Source organism: Ornithodoros turicata, chromosome 1 (genome assembly GCF_037126465.1).
Source record: "Ornithodoros turicata isolate Travis chromosome 1, ASM3712646v1, whole genome shotgun sequence".
In the NCBI taxonomy this organism is placed as follows: domain Eukaryota; kingdom Metazoa; phylum Arthropoda; class Arachnida; order Ixodida; family Argasidae; genus Ornithodoros; species Ornithodoros turicata.
In genome coordinates, this window is record NC_088201.1 from 132,598,621 (window position 1) to 132,604,100 (window position 5,480).

At 43.1% G+C, this 5,480-nt stretch overlaps 1 long non-coding RNA gene across 1 annotated transcript; it reads left to right on the forward strand.

Moving 5' to 3' along the window:
• The first annotated feature begins 3,231 nt into the window (after positions 1-3,231).
• LOC135369128 (uncharacterized) lies at positions 3,232-4,681 on the forward strand. The gene is made up of 3 exons (XR_010414936.1): positions 3,232-3,319; positions 3,443-3,561; positions 4,559-4,681. It is a non-coding gene; the product is annotated as an uncharacterized LOC135369128 (long non-coding RNA).
• Positions 4,682-5,480: the final 799 nt, after the last annotated feature.

Sequence of the window (5,480 nt, forward strand, 5' to 3'; positions counted from 1 at the left end):
TAGCATAACCACACATAATTTGATTAGCGGCATATCAGAAACGTACAAGTTACGGCAATGCACTGCACAATGAAACGCCGCTAACGTACCGAGTGACTCGTAAATGTTGTACGTAATGCACTTAACGTGATAAACCTGCATTACTTCCTTTGGTCACAAAAAAGTAATCAAACTTGTCATACCGTTCACCTGCAGTACGTCGGAAAGAGTGCAGACTTCCTCTCTGACGATTTCTGCGTCCTTTGGAGGTGCAGGGATTCCATGTCATGTTCGTTGTGATGATCAGGTGGATGTGCCATTCCGTTCTCACATTAGCAGTTCGCCACAATCTAAATCTAAAGCATTCAAAACCTTCAAACTACCCCTAGCGTCTGCGTGCACAACGGTTGCAGTCCGAAGTCCGAGAGAACACGCGTGGCCGGACAGACGCGATGTCTCCTCCGTCGTTTTTCTTTCTCCTCCGTTCGACCGACCGTTTGGATACGAGCGCCGCGCGCCTCAATCAAATGACTCTCGCCCAATCAGCGCGAAGGAAACTGACGCCAGTTCTTGGAGACCAATGAGCATCCAAATATTTGTACATAAAATGCGCAGCCAATCAGAGATCTTCCGAGCTGGCTCGCCGGTGGCGACAATATTTTCGAGGCGGTGCGTTTCGCTTTAGAGCCGGCGGCTGACACCAGTCCTTCTAGCTCACCATACTACGAGTTCGTCGTATGTTGGCTGCGCACTTTGTGACTGTTCATATGTTCATACCCGTTTTCTTCTTCATCGTCGTCATTTCAAACCACCAAGTCGAACATGGGACATAACTCGGAGGAATGCCACATTTCAGGACAGTAGCCAGCTATTGCTTCATTTGAGTGTCAAGAATGTGGACAGTACTGACTTTGGAGCTGTCGGTTCCTCTTCCAGCCTTTGCGACGTTTGTGCGTGCGTGTGAGGAAGCCTTCAAAGCCAACGTCAAGACATTCCTCACCTCCAAAGGGGTCAGGTCCAAGCTGTGTGAAGTGTTGGACACACTCGTGCCGAAGACATTGAGTTTGTGTTCTTCATCGGTGTATGATGATCTATTTCACTTTTTTCTGAGGGTACGACTGTTCTGGTTTGCACGACAAAGGAAGTACGAAATAGTACGTTGTGTCAGAATTAAGTTCGTCTCTGCATGTTGTAATGTAACCAGAAGTTTTCTTTCCATGCAAAAGGATATGCATGATTCTGTCGTCTATCCAGTGCTTTCAGTTGTAACCTAGATTACACATGGTCTCTTGTAATTCTTTCATTCCTGTGTAGCATACGATTTGTCAAAGTGCACTTTTGCACATAGCTCCTTACTGTGTTATTTGTATTTTGACAGCCATGCAGAGTTCAGTAGTCGGTGCCTATTATTTATATGTTTAGTGTATGTACACCTGTGTACATAGATACCTAGCATGTATTTTCTATTTTGAATCTTCAGCGGTGCCTATTCTTTGACGCGTATTAAGTGTATACCTGTGTACATAGATCCCTAGCACGTAATTTTATATTTTGAATCCTGTGTTGAGTTCAGTAGTGGTGTGCACTGCCAGTATGTAGGCGCAGTTATGTGCAGGGTTAAGCACCTTGTGCAGCTTGAAGATATACACCACATGGCAAAATGTGCACAAAATAGCAGAAGCACAGGACATTGTCGATGGTTTGACATTCCTTTAATACAAAAATGCTGTTGTAATCAAAGTAGAAGTAGTCAGCAGGGTGTGTACACACTGAACAAGGTTGTCATTGCTGGAAGCTGATATTATTGTGGCTGTTTTGCAAGATAAAGTATCACAGACTTCTAAACTGAGCTAATGGACTTGTGCCTTCTAATTCCCCCATAGCATTCGTTACAATGCCAAAAACTGTGGGCAGACATAGCAGCACACAGTATGCAAATATCATATAATGTGATCTTCAAGTGCAAATATGTTCACTTCCACCTTCTTTGTACGAGATATCTGTGGAAAGATCCGTGCGTGAGGACAGCATTGGACATTAAGGTCCTGGGCCCCACCTGTGTTTGCTGGAATTTGTACGTTATCCTTTCGTGCTTATTCAGCACATAGACTGTCTAACTGGTTATTTTGCACATTATTTTGTCGTGGGTATTTATGATGAAAGATGGAAGTCACTGAAAAGTCGCTGTGTTCCAGCCTCAGAACATCAATTGTCTCATGTGGGTATTTATACTGTTCACAACGGCATGGCGAATTTACCTGTGATAAAAGAAAACAGGCACCCACCTGGTCTCCTGTGTCCTTTGTTGCACGGATGTCGATAGTGTTGATTCTTCTCTGTTTACAAATTATTTAGGAGTTTTTGCTCTTGGATTTCCTTTCAACAGCGATTGTGATATTCCGCGGCTCGACATCGCGATGGAAGGAACGCGCGGCGCCCGCCCGCGAGCACCCGGCCCGCGCTATACGTAATGGTGACGTACAAGGTGACGTCATTATGACGGAATTTGTAGTTTGCCCCGCAACGGATGGGTGGCGCTGACGGTCTTTATCATGGCCGCCCTTGAAGACGTGGTGGCCAATGCAAGCTTCGCTACCATTTATATGTACCTTGCTCTTGGCTTGGCCGCTTGGCTTCTTTCGTTTCGTCCTCTGTGCATCGTACATAAGCGAACAGCTGTTATGTTGTTGCTAAGCCGGAAACAAAGCATGTGAATATTTTTTGGGGGCACGGCGTCGTTTAGAAAGTGCACTTCCTTGTTCTGACCTTGCCTTTTATGTGATGGAGCGAAATGATGCGTGATATGCCACGGCGAAGCTGTCGAAGATGCGACCGTGCTACGCTGTTAGAACAATTCATCGGAGCATTCAAGTGTTACCAATTATAAGCTGCCAAAAGACCAAGCAGTGCGAAGCTCTTGGCTGACAGTGGTGCCTGCTAATTTCCACTGCAAGGATTTCGTCCACGAATGTTATCATAGGTTACGCGCGACTCCAGAGGCAATTTGGAATCTCGGCACGAAATCGTCTGATGAAAATCTGAGGTGCCCGACACACAACATTTTGAACGTGCCAAGGCAGGATCAAGGCAAAAAACGAGAGCAAAAAAGCTAAGTCGAGGTTCAGATATAAAAAAATAGCAAGCTTAATGAATCGATTGTGCAGCTGTCCTACTGCGCTTACTCTGATATAACCACGATTAACAACACAATAGTATTGATAATCTAACTTCTGAATTATCACAGGTGCACACTGAAGGCGGAAATGAAGCAGGATCTGGCTTGCATCTGGTGCATGAAGAAATTGCTGACACGTTAGTTGCAGTCTACCTCCACCAACAGGTATGACAATGTGATGTTATAATTTGAGTATTCACCTATGTTCAACTTTTCATGTGCGCTCGCATGCAGACATCTTGACACCACTTTTAAATCTGCCCTCAAAGTTACAACCTGTGCTTTCAGGGTGGAAAACAAAGGTCGCCATTCCGATTAGCTGCTATCTCCCAGTTCAAGCACTTTTGCTGTCTGGACACTGGTTCCTGTGGATGGGGTGTTACAAGCTTCACTGTCTGATATAGAAGGTACGTTACATTAGTTCAGTTAATTTGTCTTTTGCACATTTTTGTTACTGTTAGCTGGATTACTGTTGGACATACAATCCTTTTACAAACAGAAGCTGATGTCGCCTCTGATAACGTTTTAGAATTTTCAGTGTCATCAACGTCCATTGAGGAAGGTGCCTTTACTATCTGTCAATCTTTAATTGAAGAATAGCCCAGAATTCATGTTAACATGGCCTACTCTTATTAATTCACTGTCTGTGTTCTGAGAGCTAAGAAAAATGGAAACTATTTATTTGTCACAACTTCACACTGGACGTGGTACTGGATTGACATGTAAGCTAAAATACCTGGATTCTACAATAATTGTGTTGAACTTGGTGCGTTACCGTGGGCAATGCCACATTCATTACATTTTTTAGTGGGTCCGGTGCACAAATACTGTGTGCATACTGCATACATACATACTGTTCGATAGGCAAAAATACCTAAGCAGTGCTGTGTAGTCTTTTTACCCAAAGTCCATACTCTTACTGCAAAGTCACAGTACGTAGAACAGCAGTGTGCAGGTATGCTGCGATAGAGATTCACAACAGAAAGAGGACTGTTGAGAGCATCTAAATTTTAACGAGACGAGACTTTCGTGCACATGGCTGCTCTTGCTAATGTCTAACATGAAGTTACAAAATCCCAGAATATATAAATCATGTTGTAATGTAGAGAGCGAGGGTTGGTACAGACATAAAAATAATTATACAATCATATATAATAAAATAAAAAGGGGGTACAACTCCCCCCTCAACTCAACTCGACAACTCAATAGCTCTACTTGTTCTCTACCTTACAAGATGTCTTATATATTCTGGAATTTTGTAACTTGATGTTAGTCCTCAAGAAGTACAGCCTTCTGTGCGAAAGTCTTCTTTCTGTTGTGCACAATCATCTTACAGTAAATACGACTATCCATTTCTTGTCATTAAATGCTTTTTCTTTTTTTCTTTCTTTTTTTTTTCTGCAGTGATGAGCATCCATAAGGACACATGCCAGAAAGAGAGTCTCTTTGGGATGACAAACCCTCATCACCTCATGAGGATACAATGGTTGACGAATGGTTCTCAAGCACATCGAAACTTCAACAAATAATTCATGAAAAAGCCAGAACGTGGACCGTCCTGCTACCAGTCAGAGATGTTACATTTCAGGCGCTGATTGACTTTTGGTGAATTACTTGTTGACTTTGTCCCAAGGTGGAGCTCGCCACAGCTCATTTGCCTGTTAATGTTGTGGCGTGTGTTGCGTTTTTCTTTTTGTGTGTTCCAGACTCAGAACGGTTAATTTGGATCAGGTCAGGTACGTTTCATTTAGACATGACAAACATAAAGTGGTGTTTCTCAACACAACTTAGCAGTGGCCTTCATGCATTACTGCTTCGGCCATTAAGCGTGAATGGAAAGCTGCACATTATGCATGATGTAAAACCCCAAGATTAGGGAACACGAAGGGACAGACACAAACACGTCCCTTTGTGTTCCCTAGTCTTGGGGTTTTACATATGCATCATCTTCACCAGCTCGCTTGCTTCCTAGCCATTTTTTCTGCACATTATGTTCACTCTACTTTTATCGTGTGCTATATAATCTTGTTCAAGTTCTGTCAAATGACGTGTAATGCTATAAAAAAATTCAGTACACTGTTTATGTGGGTTGAATGGTAGCGCATGAATGCAGGAAGGAAACTGTCATGTTATGGCAAGTGTTTACATATTGTACATTTAACTACTAATTTTATTGGTTAGCTTTTGCCGGCGTATCATGTCAAGCCATGTTATATTAATTTGGAACATGTTCTTCTTAGTAGCCAGAGCAGCTGATACACAGTGAGAACATAGCCCGTGTGTGTTTGTCTTTTCCACCGCAGCCCTTGGGTTTCCTCCCTGATGG